General features: G+C 46.0%; 1 non-coding gene across 1 annotated transcript; it reads right to left on the bottom strand.

Annotated features, from left to right (window-relative positions):
• Positions 1–13,404: 13,404 nt before the first annotated feature.
• On the bottom strand, positions 13,405–13,563 carry LOC120938508. The gene has a single exon (XR_005749095.1). It is a non-coding gene; the product is annotated as a U1 spliceosomal RNA (small nuclear RNA).
• Positions 13,564–22,674: the final 9,111 nt, after the last annotated feature.

Below are 22,674 nucleotides of genomic sequence, written 5' to 3'. Positions count from 1 at the left end.
CTTGTTCCCTTGTTGCTGACCCGGCTCGCCTCTGACCTGAACTTGGATCCTGATTCTGCCTTGTTGCCAGTTGCTGACCCCAACTCCGTCCTCAAGCATGTCCTTGCCTTATGATTCTGTACTTTGCTGCCCGCCTGATGCTGACCTTGGCTATCCCTGTGACCACCTGTCTGGGCGCAGCATAACATATATATTATTGTCTTCATATATTTTTACCAACTTGGTAGGTGAAGCACATGCTTAATTTATATATATATATATATATATATATATATATATATATATATATATATATATATATATATATATATATATAGTATATATCTATATCTATCTTTTACTATACTATACGAAAAAAAGTTTTCCTACTCACGAAGGAGATTACCAAGGTAACTGTCTGTCAGATAAATTTAAGAAATACAGTAATTACACTTTTTTTTACTATTTTGGACAGTTCAGGTCATAGAAAATCAATACAGTTAAATCTTCTTTCCAGATTAATATTGAATGCAAGTCTTCTTTTGTGGCCTTTAATTTTCAAGAATTGATTTTAATTTTTTTTATAACTTATACATAACCGCATATACCATAAACCTTAATAACTGTCCCCTCTGCATTACAAAATGTTTTATTTATAAAAGTATCAAATGTATTTTTATTTAGGTTACTTTATTATAGTGAACTTTAACTAATGTGATCACAATATCCCTAGTGACCCTTTGTCTTCACTGACAAGAAAAATAAATACCCTATAGCAGCCCCAGTTTCTCATTGGCTAGATGCTGTGAATTGTCCTGTGCGTGAAGGCTCTGTCTCAACACAAATCTGCCCTCTAACATAGAGCATATGAGCTATGGCAAAAGTGTGTTTAGATTTTGGCAGCTGGAAGAAGACTGGAACTACTGATAGGTAAGCATCGGATAGTTTTTTGTTTTATTAGTATATAGGTTCTAGAAAGGCAAAAGAATAAAAAGTGGTCAGTTGGTAAAAATGAAATTTTTACGCTGGCACATCACCTATGTTGGACTAATGCAGCCAGGGAAGCCTCTAAACCAGGCATGTCCAAAGTCCGGCCCGTGGGCCAAATGCGGCCCGCGTTCCAGTTTAGTACGGCCCCCCTGGTGATTTGGATATATATCTTTTGTGGCCCCCAGGGCTGCCTCGGAGGGCACGGACAGGGAGGGGGGCAGGATGAGCGCCTTCAGATTACATACAGCAGAATCTCCTGTTTACTCAGTGGCATCTGTAATAGGAAGACCTGTCTCCTGGGCTGCCATTGGATGACTGTTCTGTCTATCATAGAAGGCGGGACTTCGTATTAAAAAGGCCACCGAGTAAACAGGAGATTCTCCTGTATATAAGCAATTGGCGCTCATCCTGCCCCCCTCCCTGTCCCCTCCGATGCTGCAGATGGGCATCGATCAGGCTGCACTGATGGCAATGGTGGGTCTGCATTCATGGCAACGGTGGGTCTGCATTCATGGCAACGGTGGGTCTGCATTCATGGCAATGGTGAGGCTGCATTGATGGGCACTGACCCCTAATTTGCTTCACAGTTCTTTATTTAAAAAATAAATTCCCTGAAACTTCCATCTTAAAGTGAAGGTGTGTGTTATACGCCGGTAAATACGGTATATCCAAATAACACGCTCAAGATCATCTCTTCACCACACACAGCCACAAAGGCAAGAGAATTCTTGTTGGGCAGTGTATTAGTGCTCGGACAAACACACTTAGACCAAATTTTAATGGTTCAAAGAATGTCAGGCAAAATGGTCGGCCCTCGCGCATATTCACTTCATCAAATCTGGCCCTCTTTGAAAAAAGTTTGGACACCTCTGCTCTAAACAGTACTGTATAATTCTTGGAGTCAACACATTCTCTGGGATTTATAAAGACTGGCATTGACAGATTTATCTAAAGTGTCTTGCAACTGTTATACACGTGGGACAGAGTGGGGGATATTTACCAAAACTGAACCAATCATAAACTCACCAACTTGAGCTTGTTCAATTAAACTGTGACAATAATCCTGGAAGCTGACTGGTTACATCTTCAGTGGAAAATGACAGTGCCCAAGTCATTAAAATCTGATGATGTCCTAGGATTTCCTATAGTTTTTGTAATGTAGGTTAAGTGGACATACTATACAGACACTTAACAAAATGAAAACAAAAAAAGTTCTTTAGTGTACTCAAAATACTTGTGACTATTTAACCCCTTCCTTACCGAGTCATTGTAAAATGACGTCGGCAGGAACCCTCCCTCCGGGTGGACGTCATATGACATCCTGGGCTTCCCAGGTGGCTAGGGGGCTCGCATGCGCTGTATTGCTCAGGACCCGGTGTGCGTGCCCAGCAGCCATGATGTCCGCTGGGCACCCGCGATTGCCCGCAATCACAGCAGGACCATGGATCTGTGGGTGTAAACCCACAGATCCATGTCCTGCCAGAGGTGTGGAGACCAATGTGTGTTCCCAGTACAGAGGAAAACACATCGGTCTCCTCCCCTTGTGAGTCCCCTCCCCCTACAGTTAGAATCACTCACTAGGGAACATATTTAACCCCTTGATTGCCCCTTAGTGACATTTACACAGTAATCGGTTCAGTTTTATAGCACTAATCATTGTATAAATGTAAATGGTTCCAAAAACGTGTCAAAAGTGTCCAATTTGTCCATTGCAATGTCACGGTCCCAATAAAAGTCACAGATCGCCGCCATTACTAGTAAAAAAAATTAAATAAATAAAAATGCCATAAATCTATCCCTTATTTTGTAGACGCTATGGGCCAGATTCACAAAAGAGATTTGACAGCGTATGATACGCCATCGTATCTCTGTGATCCGCCCGTCCTAACTATGTGGCTGATTCATAGAATCAGTTCCGCATAGATAACCCTAAGATCCGACAGGTGTAATTGACTTACACTGTCGGATCTTAGGATGCAATTCTATGCCGGCCGCTAGGTGGCGAGGCCATTGCGGTCGGCGTAGACTATGCAAATGACTAGTTGCGGCGATCCATGAACGTCCGTGTTACCCGTCGCTCTAACTTTCCGTCGAGATACGCGTTGTAAAATTACGGCTGAGCCCTAGGTGTTCTAAGCAATATTAAGTATGGCCGTCGTTCCCGCGTCAAAATTAAATCACGTAGTTTGCGTAAGTCGTCCGTGAATGCCGCTGGACGCCATTTACGTTAACGTCTAAACAAATGACGTCCGTGCGACGTCATTTAGCGCAATGCACGTCGGGTAATTTTCCCGACAAAGCATGCGCAGTACGTTCCGCGCGGGAACGCGCCTAATTTAAATGGTGCCCACCCCATTTGAATTAGGCGGGCTTGCGCCGAGCGAATTTACGTTACACCGCCGCAAGTTTACAGGTAAGAGCTTTGTGAATCAGGCACTTACGCTGAAAACCTGCGGCGGTGTAACGTAAATGGGATACGTTACGCTGCCGTGGAGCAACGTAAATGTATCTGAATCTGGCCCAATAACTTTTGCGCAAACCAATCAATAAACACTTATTGCAACTTGTTTATACCAAAAATATGTAGAAGAATACATATCGGTTTAAACTGAGGAAAAACAATTTTTTTTAATTGTGATATTTATTAAATCAAAACGTAAAAAATACTGGGGGTTATTTACGAAAGGCAAATCCACTTTGCACTACAAGTGCAAACTACAAGTGCTCTTGAAATTGCACTGAAAGTGCACTTGGAAGTGCAGTCACTGTAAATCTGAGGGGTAGATCTGAAATGAGGGGAAGCTCTGCTGATTTTATTATCCAATCATGTGCAAGCTAAAATGATGTTTTTTATTTATTATCTTTCAGTGCATTTTCAAGTGCACTTTGCACTTGTAGTTTGCACTTGTAGTGCAAAGTGGATTTGCCTTTAGTAAATAACCCCCACTGTGGGCCAGATCCACAGACAGAGTACGCCGGCGTATCTACTGATACGCCAGCGTACTTTCAAATTACCCGCGTCGTATCTTTAGTTGTAATCCTCAAACCAAGATACAACGGCATCTGGGTTAGATCCGACAGGTGTACGTCCCCTTCGGATCTAAGATGCAATACTTTGGCGTCCGCTGGGTGGCGTTCACGTCGTTTTCTGCGTCGGGTATGCAAATTAGCTATTTCCGACGATCCACGAACATACGTGCGGCCGTCGCATTCTCTTACGTCGTCTCTAGTCGGCTTTTTCCGGTGTATAGTTAAAGCTGCTATTTTGCGGCGTATAGTTAGACTTGCCATGTTAAGTATGGCCGTCGTTCCTGCGTCAAAATTAGAATTTTTTTTGCGTAAGTCGTCCGTGAATCGGGATGGACGTAATTCACGTCTAAGTTAAAAAAAATGACGTTGTTGCGATGTCATTTAGCGCAATGCACGGCGGGAAATTTAGAAACGGAGCATGCGCAGTTCATTCGGCGTGGGGACGCGCTTCATTTAAATAAAACACGCCCCCACTATCGCCGATATGAATTCCGCCGCCAGAAATACACTATGCCGCCGTAACTTACGGCGCAAAATCTTTGAGGATTCGAAAGAACGCCAGGTAAGGTACGGCGGCGTAGCGTATCTCTGATCTGCGCCGATCTATTTCTATGTGGATCTGGCCCTGTGTTTTTTTCAAAATTGTCACTCTTCTTTTGTTTATAGAGCAAAAAAAAAAAAATGCAGAGGTGATCAAATACCACCAAACGAAAGCTCTATTTGTGGGGGGAAAAAAACATAAAGATTTCATTTGGGTACAGTGTTGCATGACCGTGCAATTGTCATTCAAAGTGTGACAGCGCTGAAAACTAAAAATTGGTCTGGGCAGGAAGGGGGTGAAAATGCCCTGTATTAAAGTGGTTAAAAGGAAATTAAAGAACTTGTTTAATGTAAACAACAATCAAGTCCATCAGAAAAAAAAAAATGTTCATATTCATAAGTTGATTAACAACTTGCCGACCAGCCGCCGTAAAACGTTTTACGGCGGCAAGTCGGCTCCCCTGCACGAGAGCACGTAGCTATATGTCGGCTCTTGCGCAGGCCACTAGTCTCAAAAATGCCAATGGTCTAAAAAATGTGTCAAAAGTGTCCAAAGTGTCCGCCATAATGTCGCAGTACCGAAAAAAAAATCGCTGATCGCCGCCATTACTATAAAAAAAAATATTAATAAAAATGCCATAAAAATACCCCCTATTTTGTAAACGCTATAACTTTTGCGCAAACCAATCAATAAATGTTTATTGCGAGTTTTTTTATGAAAAATATGTAGAAGAATACGTATCGGCCTAAAGTGAGGAAAAAATGTTTTTTTTTATATATTTTTGGGGGATATTTATTATAGCAAAAAGTAAAAAATATTTTTTTTTTTTCAAAATTGTCCCTCTATTTTTGTTTATAGAGCAAAAACTAAAAACCGCAGAGGTGATCAAATACCACCAAAAGAAAGCTCTATTTGTGGGGGAAAAAAAGGCGCCAATTTTGTTTGGGAGCACAATTGTCAGTTAAAGCGACGCAGTGCCGAAACGCAAAAAGTGCTTTGGTCTTTGACCAGCAATATGGTCCGGGGATTAAGTGGTTAAACCACAAATCCTTATTCCAGGCATTGGAATCATCAAGAGTAATGCTAGAGTGCAAGAGTGAAACCTTTTGCTGCCTTTGGTGCTGCTCCTCACAAACAAACAAGAAGAACACACAATAAGTGCAGTATATTTAAAGCATTTAATGTTAAATTCAATTGCTAATTGGCCACTCCCAAAACTTAAACAGAAAAAGCATGTACTCAACACTGAATAATAAGTCTCCGGCGCTAGCCAAGTGTATAAAATGATCCAAACTAAATTAAATAAAATAGCGAAGTTGCTGCTCAAATCTATAAAGTGAATATAAACACTATAAGCAAATGAGTAAGAAAAGTGATGAGCGCAACCTCTAAAGTGCCAGTGCAAAAGGGGGGGGGACTATTGTGTTAAATATGAGAAACACTAAATAAAGTGACCCAGTGCAAATGTGCAAAGGTGAATAATAAACATTGCAAAGTGAAATACAGTAACTGTACCATAAAGTACCAACAATGTATCATAAACATACTCGTAAACAATGTAGCAAAAGCAATCAAAATACAAAAATAAAATAAAAAATTAAATAAAAATCGATTCCAGTGCGAGTCAGATGCAAACTCGAGATAAAAAGCCCTTAATTTAATATATTTCTTTTGAGTGCAGTTGTCGTGAATGCTCCAAACAGTGGTCTTCCTTATATATGGGCTCACAGAGCGCTTACCTCACCGACCAGAGAATCAAACCTTGCAGCTATTACAACAGGCTAATTGCCTCGCAGACGATCGTTTTCCACCGCTTGCTCCAAGGCAGCTATATTGGAAAAATGCTAGCAACGGACTCCGGTACGTTCAAGGCAAAAGTTATGCAGAAATATCACAATGATCAGCATACAAACATGTACAGATGGATAGAAGGCATTTACCACTTAGTCCAGTTCCACTAACTCTGATTTTAAAGTCACCACTTAGTCCAGTTCAACTTAGTCTAAGTTCCAGTACTTAACACTGCCAGCATGACAGCCTCTCTGTGTTCACACTTGTAGTCCTGCATAGCAGTTCTTCATGCTAAGTAGGAAGTAATTGCCTGTAATCTGGTATACTGTGCTTCTGAAATCTTGGATTCCTAAAGGTGCCAATGTGATTGTACCCTGACAAACTGTATAACTATATACACAGATTTCACTGCACGTAAAAATGTGAGTGTTTTATACTGTACCACGTTGGAATTATCGGATTGTCAAGATATTGCCTATGCTTTATCCAAGATATCTATCAATACAACATTAATTGAAGCAAATTTTAAAAGACTTCTACGTTGGTATTTGGTCCCGACTGGAGTCGCAAAGATGCACCCGTCTGCATCGCCCATCTGCTTCAGATGTTGTGGCCAGATGAGTACAATGTTTCATGTTTGGTGGCAGTGCCCTGTGGTCACTAGATTTTGGATTCATATATTTAACCTAGTATGTTCTGTGATGGGGGTTAATATACCTAGATCCCCGGAATCAGAGCTTTTTCAAAAGTTACCTGATGAGGTCCCCAAAAATTTGACAAAACTAATCACATATGTCTCTTTGGCAGCTAGAATAACTATTGCTAAATACTGGAAAAAGTCGATGGTTGCCTTTGATTACATGAAGAATAAACTTAACTGGACCATGGTTAACGACAGACTTACCTGTGTCCTTCGCAATTCTACTAAGAAATTTGATGCAACATGGGATCCATGGATACGTTATCTATCTACACCTTAAAGTCTTCTTTCCTCTCTCTTTTTTTTTCTTTCCTTTTCTCTTTCTTTTTTCCTTTTTTTAAAATGTATGTTAATTTGGTTATTGTTGCTAACTATAAGATGCTCTGACAGAACATATATCTCTATGCTGACATGATGCTAGTAGAAATGTATACAGGGGTTCCCTTTTTCCTTCTCCTCCCTAATCCCTCCTCCCCTTTTTCCTCTGTTCCTTACAACATGCATCTTTCTCACTGTGCAAGTCATTCCTAATCCTATAAGTTAAAGTAGCTTGGTGGGACAACCTGCAACCGGTCCCTAGTTGATTAGAGATGTATTTCTTGACTCTACAGTGAATGACTTAACAAAAAAAAATAGTTCTTATGTTATATGACTATGTTAATTGGCACTCCCACCAAACACATTTTATGTTGAGTTTGCTCTGTTTCTTATCCTAAGGTTCTATGTTTATAATTATCTGAAAGAATAGTACCAGCTGAGGGTGTTCGATTTTACTTCTGTCTTTGTCACTTGTTATACAACCTTGTTACTTCAATAAACATATTGAAATACAAAATGTGAGTGTTTTAAAGTATTTTTAATAAAACCTGAAGCTTTTAACCCTTTCGTTGCCAGGCCTTGCGCTCCACTTTTAAACTCAGCTGGCCGGACCATTTTTGGAATTTTTCCTTTGCTTTTTTATTTTTAACTCATAGCTTTCAGAGTTTGTAACAGACCCCCCAAACCATATATTTTTCTGAAGGCACAGGACCATTAGAATAAAAAGAAGGTGCTACTGAGTTTTGAGGCCCCATGATATTTGTGCAAATGTTTATCAAAACAATATTTTTGCTAAAAATACACTAAAATCATTATTAGCAGATAAAAACACAGCAAATTTTACAAAATTGCTGCTAAATTCCTACTCAATATAAAAACGTAAATCGTATTGAGTTAATAGATAACATATCTATTCACCCCAGATGATGCAATTTGTTGCGAAACGCGCCAAGAGACTCCACTGCTACCGTTACCTATCTGAACAATCCCCTTGTTTTTATTGGATCGGTGTGTGAGTCGCTTTCCTGTGAACTGCAGTTCAGGATCCAGTTTTCACAGTGGTTTACATCCAGCCCAGTTGACCCTCTGAACATGGTCATTAGGGTTCACTGCTTCTAATAATCCTCTTCTTCATTGGTCGGCGGTGGTTTTCTTTATTGCACCTGATTCATTCATAATCATTGGGAGTATTACCACTTCCATTCACTTTGAACTTTTTTGATCATCATCTTTATTCACTAGTGATTTTGATTTATATTATTCAGTGTTTCCTATTATTCATTATTGGAATTGTTTTTTCACTGATATACACTATTATTTACATATTTTGGTGTTATTTTATTTGTTTAATGCGCTACACTTTTTATGTTTGTTTTAATAGATAACAAATATTTGTAACTTTTAAATTGCGCCTTTTTGCAAAATTGGGAAAATCGAACGTATGCAAAAATTTAAATATCTTAATTTCTCTGAATTTTAAATTCAAATTTTTCAGAATTTGTAAAAGACCCCCAAAATCATATATTTTCTGTAAGCACCTGTAGAATAAAAAGAAGGTGCTACAGATTTTTCAAAGCCCTGTTTTATTGTACACGCATTAAAAATGTACAGTAAATATCCAAATTTCTCTAAAAATCTAGAAGTCTTCATTTTTTACTTACAGCTTTGAGAGTTTGTAAAAGACCCCCCCCCCCCCCCAACCAGACGTTTTCTAAAAACACATGACCAGTAGAATAAAAAGAAGGTGCTCCTTATTTTTAAGGGTCTGCTATTATTGTGCAATAGTTTATCAAATCACTATTTTCACAAAAAAAACACTAAAATCATTATTTGCTCACATAAATGCAATATAACTTACATAATTCCTGCTAAATTCCTACTAAGGCCTCATTCAGTAAGGTGTGCTAAAGCGTACGCCCATTGAGAGCCGTGTTTACCTGCATGGAGATGCACAGGTATTCTGTGCAACCCTGTGCAGGCAGTCAACACCTATTAATGTCAATTGGAATGCAGCAGCTGCAAGGACAGATCTGGCATCCATGTATGTGTAGGTGCATGGCCCTAAACGTAGACAGTGTGAGTTCAAGGACATGCACCCACATGGTTGTCAAGTTGTACAAGTTGTTCTTGAAGCGGCTGTGTCGAAATTGCCATGAGTGGGACTGCCTGCATGGGAATGCATGGAACACCTGTGCATCCTTGTGCAGCTAAACACGGCCCTGTAGTAGTATGCCCTATGTAAACAAAGCCTTAGGCTCTGTTTAGACTTGGAGTTGGGAGAGGGGCAGCAAAAACTGTGTTTCTGCCACCTGCCAACCACACCCCCTCAAGGCAGGCAGCGGACAGAGGTGTTTACATGCTGGGGCCACAATGCTTTGGGGAAGCAATGGAAAAGCATCACAAACACCCCGCAACTGCGTGCAATGCATGCAATTGTGGTGCATTTGTCAGCAAAATGGGGTTAAAACCAGCGCTGACGAGGCATCACATCGCTTCCTCACTGCCTTTCAGTAGTCTTTGGAGCGTAGCCTTGGGCTTCAGAGGAAGGGGAGATTTAGACGCACGTCTAAATCTACCCTTACTATGATTTGAATGTTTTTTGTTTGTTTTTTATCAAATGTAATTTCCCTAAAAATATTTTTTTAAAGTTTTCTTTTTGGGTTTTGGGGCAGGGTTTGGAGAGACACCTAAACAGACCTTTAATGTCTCTTTTTTTAGACAGAGAAAGTGGCTAAAGACAGAGGGCCAGATCCACAAAAGGGATATGCAGGCGTATCTACTGATACGACGTCGTATCCCTGTTTCTATCTATGCGGCTGATTCATAGAATCAGTTACGCATAGATATTCCTAAGATCCGGCAGGTGTAATAGTTTTACACTGTCGGATCTTAGGATGCAGTACCTCGGCCGCCGCTGGGGGCATTTCTCGTCGGGTATGCAAATTAGCACTTACTGAGATCCACAAAGCTTTTTCCCTTCGTTTTTTTTCCGTAAGTGTTAGTTTGCCGTCGCAAAATTAGGGCTGCTTTTACAAAGTGTAAACTTAGTACACCATGTAAAAGTATACCCTTCTTTCCCGCGTCGCTGTAAATTTTTTTTAAAACGTTTTTTTTTCCCCGCCGCAACTCTTTTTTTTTCTTTTACACCCGTCGCGATTCTCAAAACTGTAAATCCACGCAAAGCACGTCAGGAAAATCGCATCGGGAGCATGCGCAGTATGTCCGGCGCAGGATTTAAATGGGACTCGCCCCATTAGATTGGGCACACCTTGCGCCGGACGGATTTAAGTTACAGAGCTGCAAATTTCTAGGTAAGTGCTTTGTGGATCGGGCACTTAGGTAGAAATTTTGCGGCGGTGTAACTTAAATAGGAACATTTAAGTTAAGCCCGCTGGCTGTGGATCTGGCCCAGAGTTTCCTAGGAAAGGAAAGGGGTTAGTTAACACATGTTTATCAGCCCCCCGCTCACCATCCTGACAATGATCTCTTTCCCAAGCAGCAGCTGCAGCTACTTTAACCACTTGCCTACAGGACCATAGACAAAAGAAAGCAGCGTGGTCGGCTAGTTCTAGGAGGGCGTACAGGGATGTCCTCCCGAACTCGTGCTTCCTGCATGCTCCCTGGGGCATGCACACGAAAGTGTTCGTGCTAGCCGTGTTTACCAGACCCAGCACATTATGGATCGCAGTAAATGACAGCGGTCCTTTCCTGCGTGATTGTTCTGTCCAATGATGGAGCGAACACAATGTAAAAAATCCGGGGGTTCAGCTCTTTCCTCACCTCACACCGATACAGCGTGTGTGGAGAGGAGAGAGATTGAGTGCAGCACAGTAAGACTCCTTGATTTTTACTGTGCTTTACAGTGCAGTGCCCTAAAGTGCCACATCAGTGCCACTACGGTGCTCATATGTGCCCTACAGTGCCATCAGTGTCACCAGTGCTACTACAGTGCTCATCTGTGCCACATCAGGGCCACTACAGTGCCCATCAGTTTCCATCAGTGCCACATCAGTGCTTATCTGTGCCATCAGTGCCACTACAGTGTTCATCTGTGCCATAGAGTGCCCCCTGTGCCATTACAGTATCAATCGGTGCCACTTTAGTGCCATTACAGTGTTTTTATGTGCCCTACATTACCATCAGTGCCACTACATTGCTCTACAATGCCCATCAGTGCCACTACGGTGCCCATCAGTGCCACTACAGTGCTAATCTGCACCACTACTGTGGCAAGCATGTGACAGGCTCGTGCCCCAGCCACCTGATGTATGGCGTTAGGGATGGAGTCTGCTGAGGCCGTTCAGGGATTTAGACGTGGGTACTGGCATGGCAAACCTTCCTTTCCATTTGCTCTTTCATCTCACAGGCGTGAGGATATACCACACTGGTAGGCACCATGACATTTTTAAATTTTGGACACATCGTTATATTTGTGCACTTCTCTACCTCTATACACAACCTGTGTGGGCCATGTACCCACACTCTTCACATCCTCCTTCTTTCACTTTTGCTCATCAGTGCCCAATAGTGCACATCAGTGCCCATAAGTGAGTCCTCATCGGTGACACCCTATCAGTGGATCCTCATCAGTGCCCATCAGTGCCGTCTCATCAGTGCACATCAGTGCCAGCTAATTAGTGCAGCCTCAGTGCAGTACATTAGTGCACATAAGTGCATCCTCATCAGTACCCATCAGAGCCTTCCAAAATGTGATAGGTTGTCAGGAAATTATATGTGTAATTTATGGTCCTAGAATGCCTGCATGTTGGGCCTTTGTCAGGCTGTGTGAAAGTCTCAATAGTGGTGTCGCCATACTCAGGAGGAGTAGCAGAATGTATTTTATGGTATAATTTGTGGTATGCACATGCTGTGTCTTAGAATTTTTTTTTTTTTTTGAAAAGCCTATGGCGTGTGAACACACCCAAAAAACTCCACCCGGTGCAGAAAAAATGTGCACACACATAAAGAGTGTTCACAAAAACGTGCAGACGGGTGCAACGTCAAGTGGTCCTCCTGTGAAGAGGGACCCAAACCCTGATCCCCCGGGGCGTTAGGCTCCAGACGGGGACTGAGGTACTGTGGTCCGAGCAACCGAATCCGACACGGACCCAACTTCCTCGGAGGGACTGCCGAAACAGAACCCTCCCAGTACTAGGTGGGGCTCCCCCGAAGGGAGACCCCATGAGAGCAGGCGAACTAAGCCAGAAGGCCATGTCCACCCACTCCCAAGACGTTCAGGGCTGGCCCGAGGACCCGCACCCTACTAATCACACAGTGTGACAAAACGCGCACAACAAAAAAAGACAAAAAAGTGACAAACACAGGCTTAAATAAAAGAAAGTGGGGGAAGGTATAGTGGAGAGGAGAGTGAAAGAAGTGGCCATTGTGGTGAAACAATGACCAGGCCCTCCGGCCAGGAATAAAAAAATTCCTCCGGTCCTAGCCAAAAGGCCCGGCCCAGGAGGCAGGTGCTAAAAAAAGCGTGTATCTGGTGCAGTGACCGTGGTATCTTAAATCAATGTGTCCCTCACACACAGTGATCTTCAGATACCCCTGGACTGCCACTCCAGGGGCACATGCACCATAGGCTTTTCGTTCCATATCCGACCCCCCGACCGGCCAGTGCAGCCCTCCACCCCTGCCAGCTAGAGAGCCCTTCAAGGTTTTCTTGGGGAGAACTGCCACTCAGATAACAGCCTCCACCAATACTAGCCCCTCCAGACCCTCCGTCAACCCAGCGGATTTGCATGGCTCTACCCCGTCTTATCCCAGGGCATTACCAGCTCCTCCAACCGGATCGCTGACAGAGATAGCACTTACATCAGCCAGCCAGAAGGCCAGACTAGAACTCGGCAAAAAGACCAAGACCAAGCGCAGTACCCATCCTCACCAGAAGCACCCTTCCAGATGGCTCAGACTCAACCATGGGCCGGCCCCCAGTATTCTGTCGGGCAGCACAGCGTAGTCCCTGCTGAAACCATCCTTCCAGGTGCAATGACGTCATTGGAATGCATCCACCCTCCCCATGTAGGAGGTGCTTCAGCGCTCCGCTGACAACTGATAAGGACAGATACCACACCCAGTCCCAGCCAAAAGGCCGAGAAGCGGCAGGGAAGACAACCACGATCAGCACGGCCTAGAGTGTGCAATAGCTGTGCCTCGCCCTGGGAGAACCACCTTCATGATCATGGTGTCTCCCCTGCCAGGTAAGCACTTGCTCCCTAAGTTACGGCAGCGTAGCGTAAATGGGCCTGCGTAAGCCCGCCTAATTCAAATTTGGAAGGTAGTGGGCGTGTTGTATTATAATTAACCGTGACCCCATGTAAATGAATGGCCGAACGAACGGCGCATGCGCGCGCATGCTCAGACTCACGTTGCATATACTCCCGTAACCTACGCCCAGCCCCATTCACGTAAACGACGTAAAATACGACGCTGTTCCTACGCCCATACCTTAACATGACTTACCCCTGCTTTAGGTGGGATAACTTAACGACGGACGTACGCCTTATGTAAACGACATAGCTTACTGCGATGGGCGCAAGTACGTTCGTGAATCGGCGTATCTAGCTCATTTACATATTCGACGCGTAAATCAACGGAAGCGCCCCTAGCAGCCAGCGTAAATATGCACCCAAGATACTACAGCGTAAGGAGACTTACGTCGGTCGGATCAAGCAGAAATTCAGGCGTATCTGGTTTCCTGAATACAGCGCAGAGGTACGACGGCACATACTACAACTTACGCGGCGTATCAACAGATACGTCGGCGCAAGTTGTCTGTGAATCCGGCCCATTATGTGTAATTTATGCTTCTAGAATGCCTGGAAGTGTAAGCACATTCCATGTGAGGGAAATAACCAGTTAATATGACAATTTAGAGAAAAAAATCTTTATTGTGCAAAGAATTGTGGGAAAAAATTACAACTTAAAAAAACTCACCATTTTTCAATGATTGCCACCATAGCTTGTAGATTCTTGTAGACTCTATAACCTTCACAAAGACCAAATATTATAAACTTATTTGGGTTATTTTTACCAAAGATATGTACCAGTATAACTTGTGGCTAAAATTTATGAAGAGAAATTACTAATTTGCTAAATTTTAGAACAGAAACAAAGGGCCAGATCCACAAAAGAGATACTCCGACTTAACTGCTGTTCAGTCTGTGTGTAACTTTGGAAACGATCCTCAAAAGGCTTTTTCCAAAGTTAGGCAGAAGATCGGGCATGTGTAATTGAATTACACTGCCGAATCTTAGGATGCAGTACCGCATCCGCCACTGGGGGCATTTTGAGTCGAAATGCCGTTTCTAATATGCAAATTAGCACTTAAGGCGATCCACAAAGCTTTCCAGCTTCGTTTTTGCGCCGTAAGTGTTATTTTGCAAGTGTAAAATTAGGGCTGGTTCTACAAAGTGTAAACTAGTCACACCTTGTAAAAGCCCATTCCAGCGACGGCATTTGGTATGCTTTCCCGAGGGAGAACTCCACGGCAAATTGTAAAAACCAAACCGGCATGGGTTCCCCCCCAGGAGCATACCAGGCCCTTAGGTCTGGTATGGGTTGTAAGGGGACCCCCCCTACGCCGAAAAATCGACGTAGGGGGTCCCCCTACAATCCATACCAGACCCGTATCCAAAGCACGCTACCCGGCCGGTCAGGAATGGGAGTGGGGACGAGCGAGCGCCCCCCCCCCTCCTGAGCCGTGCCAGGCCGCATGCCCTCAACATGGGGGGGTTGGGTGCTCTGGGGCAGGGGGGCGCACGACGAGCCCCCCCACCTCAGAGCACCCTGTCCCCCTGTTGATGAGGACAGGACCTCTTCCCGACAACCCTTGCCATTGGTTGTCGGGGTCTGCGGGCGGAGGCTTATCGGAATCTGGGAGTCCCCTCAAATAAGGGGGCCCCCAGATACCGGCCCCCCACCCTAAGTGAATGGATATGGGGTACATCGTACCCCTATCCATTCACCTGTAGGCAAAAAGTAAAAGTTAATAAACACACAACACAAGGCTTTTTAAAATATTTTATTATTCTGCTCCGGATGCCCCCCCGTCTTCGTTATTAGCTCAATTACCAGGGGGGGCTTCTTCTTCCGCTCTCCGGGGGTCTTCCACTCTCCGGGGGTCTTCTCCGCTCTCCGGGGGTCTTCTCCGCTCTCCGGGGGGGCTTCTCCGGACTCCGGGGGGCTTCTTCCATCTTCTCCCCTCTTCCGCTCTTGACTCAGCGAACCCCGGTTCTTCTGCAGATGTCCGGTGCCTTCTTCTTCAGCGCTGGCTGCCTGCTATGTTTGTGTGTTAGCTCAATTAGTAACAGGCAGCCAGCGCGGTCTTCTGTGACGTCATCTTCTCTTCTGTTCTTCTCCCCTCTTCCGATGTTGCCTCGTCGCCTGTTGTCGCTGTAATGATGGAAGCGCGCCTTGCATCCCATTTATATAGGCATCACCGTCCCATCATGCTCCGGCAGGTACCCACGTGGTGGGTGCACGTGGGTAGGCACCCACCACGTGGGTACCTGCCGGAGCATGATGGGACGGTGATGCCTATATAAATGGGATGCAAGGCGCGCTTCCATCATTACAGCGACAACAGGCGACGAGGCAACATCGGAAGAGGAGAGAAGAACAGAAGAGAAGATGACGTCACAGAAGACCGCGCTGGCTGCCTGTTTGAAATCGAGCTAACACACAAACATATCAGGCAGCCAGCGCTGAAGAAGAAGGCACCGGACATCTGCAGAAGAACCGGGGTTCGCCGAGTCAACAGCGGAAGAGGGGAGAAGATGGAAGAAGCCCCCCGGAGTCCGGAGAAGCCCCCCCGGAGAGCGGAGAAGACCCCCGGAGAGCGGAGAAGACCCCCGGAGAGTGGAAGACCCCCGGAGAGCGGAAGAAGAAGCCCCCCCTGGTAATTGAGCTAATAACGAAGACAGGGGGGCATCCGGAGCAGAATAATAAAATATTTTAAAAAGCCTTGTGTTGTGTGTTTATTAACTTTTACTTTTTGCCTACAGGTGAATGGATAGGGGTACGATGTACCCCATATCCATTCACTTAGGGTGGGGGGCCGGTATCTGGGGGCCCCCTTATTTGAGGGGACTCCCAGATTCCGATAAGCCTCCGCCCACAGACCCCGACAACCAATGGCAAGGGTTGTCGGGAAGAGGTCCTGTCCTCATCAACATGGGGACAGGGTGCTCTGAGGTGGGGGGGCCCGTCGTGCGCCCCCCTGCCCCAGAGCACCCAACCCCCCCATGTTGAGGGCATGCGGCCTGGCACGGCTCAGGAGGGGGGGGGCGCTCGCTCGTCCCCACTCCCATTCCTGACCGGCCGGGTAGCGTGCTTTGGATACGGGTCTGGTATGGATTGTAGGGGGACCCCCTACGTCGATTTTTCGGCGTGGGGGGGTCTCCTTACAACCCATACCAGACCTAAGGGCCTGGTATGCTCCTGGGGGGTGAACCCATGCCGGTTTTTTCTTTGAAAATTGGCATGGAGTTCTCCCTCTCAGGAATGCATGCCGAGCGACGCTGTCATTTTTTTTTTTTTTTTCCCCGACGCAACTTTTTTAAGCCGTCGCGATCCTCAAAACTCGGCGTAACGTAACTTCGCGCATGCGCAGTACGGCCGGCGCGGGAGCGCGCCTCATTTAAATGGGACTCGCCCCATTTGAATAGGAACGCCTTGCGCCGGCGGAATTTTAGTTACACAGCCTGAAATTTCTAGATAAGTGCTTTGTGGATCAGGCACTTAGGTAGAAACTTTAAGGCAGTGTAACTTAAATCGGATTTTTTAAGTTACGCCAGGTTTTTGTGGATCTGGCCCAAAGGGCCTAATCCTCAAAAAAACGGCGCAACGTATTTTTTGCCATTTAAGTTACACAGCTGCAAAATCTCTAGCTAAGTGCCCTATCCACAAAGCACTTACCTAGAAATTTTGAGCGGTATAACTTAAATCCGTCCGGCGCAAGGCGTTCCTAATTTAATGGGGCGAGTCCCATTTAAATTAGGCGCGCTCCCGTGCCGGACGTACTGCGCATGCTCCCGATGTCATTTTCCTGACGTGCTTTGCGTGATTTTACGTTGCGCCGGGTTTTGAGACTCGCGACGGGCGTAAAATAAAAAAAACGAGTTGCGGCGGGAAATAAAAAAAAAAAAAAAAAAAAATGACAGTGACGCGGGATAGAAGGGTCTACTTTTACAAGGTGTAAACAGTTTAGGCCTTGTAAAAGCAGCCCTAATATTGCGACTGCAAACTAATACTTACGGAGAAAAAACGAAGCTTAAAAGCTTTGTGGATCCGTAGGTGCTCATTTGCATACCCGAAGCGGCATTTCGACGAGAAATGCCCCCAGCGGCGGATGCGGTACTGCATCCTAAGATCCAACAGTGTAAGTCCCTTACACATGTCGGATCTTCTGTCTATCTACAGTATGTGAAACTGATTCTGTGGATCAGTTCCATAGATAGAAACGGATACGACGGCGTATCAGTAGATACGCCGGCGTATCCCTTTTGTGGATTACACCCAAATAAAATTCATTTTTTTACAATATTTTCGGTCTTTTTTCATTTATAACACCAAAAATTAAAAACACAGTGGTGATTAAATATTACCAAAAGAAAGCTCTATCTGAGTGAAAAAAAGGACAACATTTTCATATAGGTACAATGTTGCATGACTGAGTAATTGTCATTCAAATTGTGAGAGCACTGAAAGCTGAAAATTGGCATGGTTAGGAAGGGGGTTTAAGTGCCCGTGGGCAAGTGGTTACAATCTTCAGAATTTAATGGTTCTCCATAAAAGACATAGGGTCAGATCCACATAGATCGGCACCGGCGCAGCGTATCTAAGATACGCTACGCCGCCGTAACTTACTTGGCTTTGTTTCAAATCCACAACGAATTTGCGCCGTAAGTTATGGCGGTGTAGTGTATCTCTGGCGGCGGAATTCAAATTGCCGATTAGGGGGCGTGATTCATTTAAATGAAGCGCGTCCCTGCGCCGAATGAACTGCGCATGCTCCGTTTCTAAATTTCCCGCCGTGCATTGCGCGAAATGACGTCGCAAGGACGTCATTTTTTAAACTTAGACGTGACTTACGTCCATCCCGATTCACGGACGACTTACGCAAAAAAAAGAAAAAATTCTAATTTTGAATTTGGAACGACAGCCATACTTAACATGGCAAATCTAACTATACGCCGCAAAAAAGCAGCTTTAACTATACGCCGGAAAAAGCCGACTAGAGACAACGTAAGAGAATGCGACGGCCGCGTGTACGTTCGTGGATCGTCGGAAATAGCTAATTTGCATACCCGACACGGAAAACGACGCAAACTCCACCCAGCGGACGCCGAAGTATTGCATCTACGATCCGAAGGCGTACAAAGCCGTACGCCTGTCAGATCAAACCCAGATGCCGTCGTATATTGGTTTAAGGATTCAAACTAAAGATACGACGCGGGAAATTTGAGAGTTCGCCGGCGTATCAGTAGATACGCCGGCGTACTCTCACTGTGGATCTGGCCCACAGTGTCAGATAGCTATATATACTGTAGCTAGATATAACAATGTGTCAGGGTACTAGCTCCATCTCTGACAGATTCCCGCACATGCCCAGTAGAATGACATTTCGGCACATGCCTGTGCGTGGTTTGCGCGCACGCATGCGCGGTACGGCAGCGCGGTGTGCGTGGAAGCGCGCACGTGCACGTATGCGGCAACCCTGGGGCCAATCAGAGGCCGGACATTCCTATTTAAACCAGCAGCCTTCCCTGAACAGGTTGCTGGTTTGTCTTCAGCTCCTATGTGTTTACCTGTTGCCGTACTTGCCTGTTTTGACCCGGAATTCCTGACGACTCTCCTCTCACCTGGAACCTCTGACCCTTTGGCTAACGTTACCTGGATTGCTGTTATCTCCTGCCCCTTGACCTTGGCTTGCTCTCATGGACTCCCTCTGAACTCTCCTGCCCTTGACCCTCGGCTTGTGACTCGGATTTGCCCTCATCTCCTGTGGACCCTACCAGACTCACCTACCAGTTCCTGCCTGACCAACGCTTGTCTCCAGTCTTCTGCCCTGCTTCTGTCAGCTGCACCAAGTCTTCCTGCCAGCTCCCGGCGCCGGTGCCTCCTTGTGCCGTCCCTCCTCTGTCCCAACTCCAGGGAGTGGTCTGCACAGGGTCGCAAAGGTGAGCCGCCCTCAGCATCTCGGTCTCGGTGAGTACAGGTTCTGACAGTACAAACCAGCCAGATGTCTGAGACCGACAGGGCGCGCTCACCCTTTGAGACGCTGTGCCAACAGGTCTCCGCCTTAACAGAGGCAGTCCAGAAGCTTCAGGAAGGCTACCTCCAGATTGATGGCCGCCTCCAACAACTGGCCGGTTCCCCAGGTCCATCCACTGCGGCCCTAGCCTCTTCACCCGGACCTTCTGCTGCCCAAGCTCCTGCAAGCCCTGCCATGATGGGGAGTAATCCCGAACCCCGGGTCTCCATGCCCGAGCGATTCTCAGGCGACCGCCGGAAATATCGGGCTTTCAAGAATGCCTGTTCCCTTTACCTGGCCATGCAACCTAGAACTTTTGCGACCGAAGCTGTTAAGGTTCCCGCACCCGCAGAGGGTACTCTGCACAGCTTAAATCAAGGGAGACGGCCGGTGGAAGACTACACCGCCGAATTTAGAAAGTGGTCTGCTGACACAGGCTGGAATGAGTTGGCCCTCAGGTACCAATACCGCCAGAGCCTCTCTGAGAACCTAAAGGATGAGCTATGAGCTTGCAAGGTCGGCACCCCCTGCCTCTCTGGAGGATTTAATCCAAACCGCCACTCAGCTGGATAGGCGCCTTCGAGAACGTCGTTCGGAGAGGTTCCAGTCCAACCGGCCTAACTGGGTTCCACCAAGATATGCTCCAGTACCTCCGCCTCACCCAGCTCCACCAAACACCTCATTACCCGACCCAGAGCCGATGCAGCTTGGTATAGTACGGGCCCCTCTGACTCCAGAAGAAAGACTCCGGAGGCGTCAATCTAACCTCTGTCTGTACTGCGGAGCCGCCGGACACTTTTTGCGCACTTGCCCAGTAAGGCCTTGTAAGTCGAAACCTCCATCTGCTATCAATTTCCCTGTTACCAGTTTGCCTCAGACTTATGTTATCCTCTTTCTTTCCCTACAGCTCCCGGAAGGGGCAACACGTCTGCCGGCGATAATTGATTCCGGGGCCTGCAGCTGCTTCTTGGACTCATCCTTGGCCCAAAAGCTGCGTATCCCCTGCCGTACCAAGGATTTTCAGCTGCAAGTTCATCTGGCTGATGGCTCTCTTCCCCGTTGCGGATTGATTACCCAGGAAACCCTTCCTCTTTGTGCCATCTCAGATTCTGGGCACCGGGAGTTCCTCTGTTTGGACTTGATCCCGTCCCCCATGTTCCCTATCATTCTGGGTCTCCCTTGGCTACAAGTTCATCTGCCCTGCATTGATTGGCTCAAGAAAGAAGTCAGCTTCCCTTCCACCTACTGTTCCCAGCACTGTCTCGTGCCCGCTCCAGTCGCCTGCTCCACGCTAGCTACTCCACCTGAAGACCTACAGCATGTTCCTCCAGCCTACCTAGACTTCAAGGATGTCTTTGACAAAAAACAAGCCGATTGTCTCCCACCACATCGGTCATATGACTGCCCCATTGACCTCTTGCCCGGATCTGAAATTCCCTTTGGGCGCATATTCCCCTTGTCAGAGACTGAGTTGAAGACCCTCAAGGTCTATATTGAAGAAAATTTAAGTAAGAAGTTCATCCGTCCCTCCTCCTCGCCAGCGGGGGCGGGGATCTTCTTTGTCGAGAAAAAAGATGGATCGCTTAGACCCTGCATTGATTATAGGGAGTTAAACAAAATTACCATCAAGAACCGGTACCCCGCTGCCTCTAATCCCCGAGCTCTTTCAAAGGTTCCGATCAGCTCAGGTTTTTTCTAAATTGGACCTCCGGGGCGCCTACAATTTGGTCCGAATAAGGGCAGGAGATGAGTGGAAGACTGCGTTCAGGTCCAGATTCGGGCACTTCGAGTATCTGGTCATGCCCTTTGGGCTCTGTAATGCGCCCGCCACCTTCCAGCATCTAGTCAATGACATTTTTCGACAATTTTTAGATGACTTCCTCGTAGTCTACTTGGACGATATTCTCATCTTTTCAGCCACAAAAGAATTACATCGGCAACATGTCAGGCAGGTTCTCACCATCTTGAGACAACACCGGCTTTATCTCAAATCAGAAAAATGCGAGTTCGAAAAGACATCAGTGCAATTTTTAGGATTTATCATTTCTGTGCATGGGGTAGCCATGGATCCCCAGAAAATCAGTGCTATTCAGGAGTGGGCACCTCCAACAGACAAAAAGGGCGTTCAGCGCTTCATTGGCTTCGCCAATTTTTATAGACGATTCATCATCGGTTTTTCATCAATTGTTTCTCCCATCACCAAGTTGACCCGCCAGTGGCCACAAGAGGCTCAGGAGGCCTTTATCAAACTCAAAACGGCCTTTACCTCGGCACCTGTACTTTGTCATCCGGATTCTACGTTGCCTTTTGTTCTAGAAGTGGACGCCTCGGAATCTGCTACAGGCGCTATTCTTTCCCAGAGACAGGGACCGAAGTCGCTTCTTCACCCAGTAGCCTACGCCTCTCGGAAACTAAGTCCTCCTGAGCGCAATTACGACGTAGGCGATAGAGAACTACTGGCCATAAAATTTGCACTGGAGGAGTGGAGGTACCTGCTGGAGGGGGCAGCGCATCCCATTATCATTTTCACTGACCACAGGAACCTGGAATACTTACGGTCTGCAAAACGCCTTAGGCCCAGACAAGCCCGTTGGGCTCTTTTTTTTGCTCGCTTCAATTTCCATATTACCTATCGTCCTGGCGCAAAAAATGGAAAAGCTGATGCCCTCTCCAGGATGTTTCCAGAGACGCCCGATACTTCCGAGCCCAGCACGATCCTGTCACCTCAAAATTTTTTGCTTCTCCCTCAAACAGATTTGTTGACTGCTCTAAAGACCGCATGCCAACGGTGCCCTGATCATGAGGTTTCCTCCTTGGAGAAAAAGGACGACCTGCTGTGGTCTCGTGGGAAGATTTTTGTTCCAACAGAGGCAAGACAGTTAATCCTCAGCACCTTCCATGATCGTAAATTGGCTGGCCATTTTGGTACCCGTAAAACTTCCGAACTGATCTCTCGCTCCTTCTGGTGGCCTAAATGGAGGTCCGACTGCAAGGATTATGTCTCTTCCTGCATTCGCTGCCAGCGGAGTAAGGGGCCAAACACGAAGACCTGGGGGCTGCTGA

Source organism: Rana temporaria, chromosome 4 (assembly GCF_905171775.1).
Source record: "Rana temporaria chromosome 4, aRanTem1.1, whole genome shotgun sequence".
NCBI classification, from domain to species: domain Eukaryota; kingdom Metazoa; phylum Chordata; class Amphibia; order Anura; family Ranidae; genus Rana; species Rana temporaria.
The sequence above is the reverse complement of the archived record's forward strand: the minus strand, read 5'-3'. Positions and strand labels throughout refer to the sequence as shown.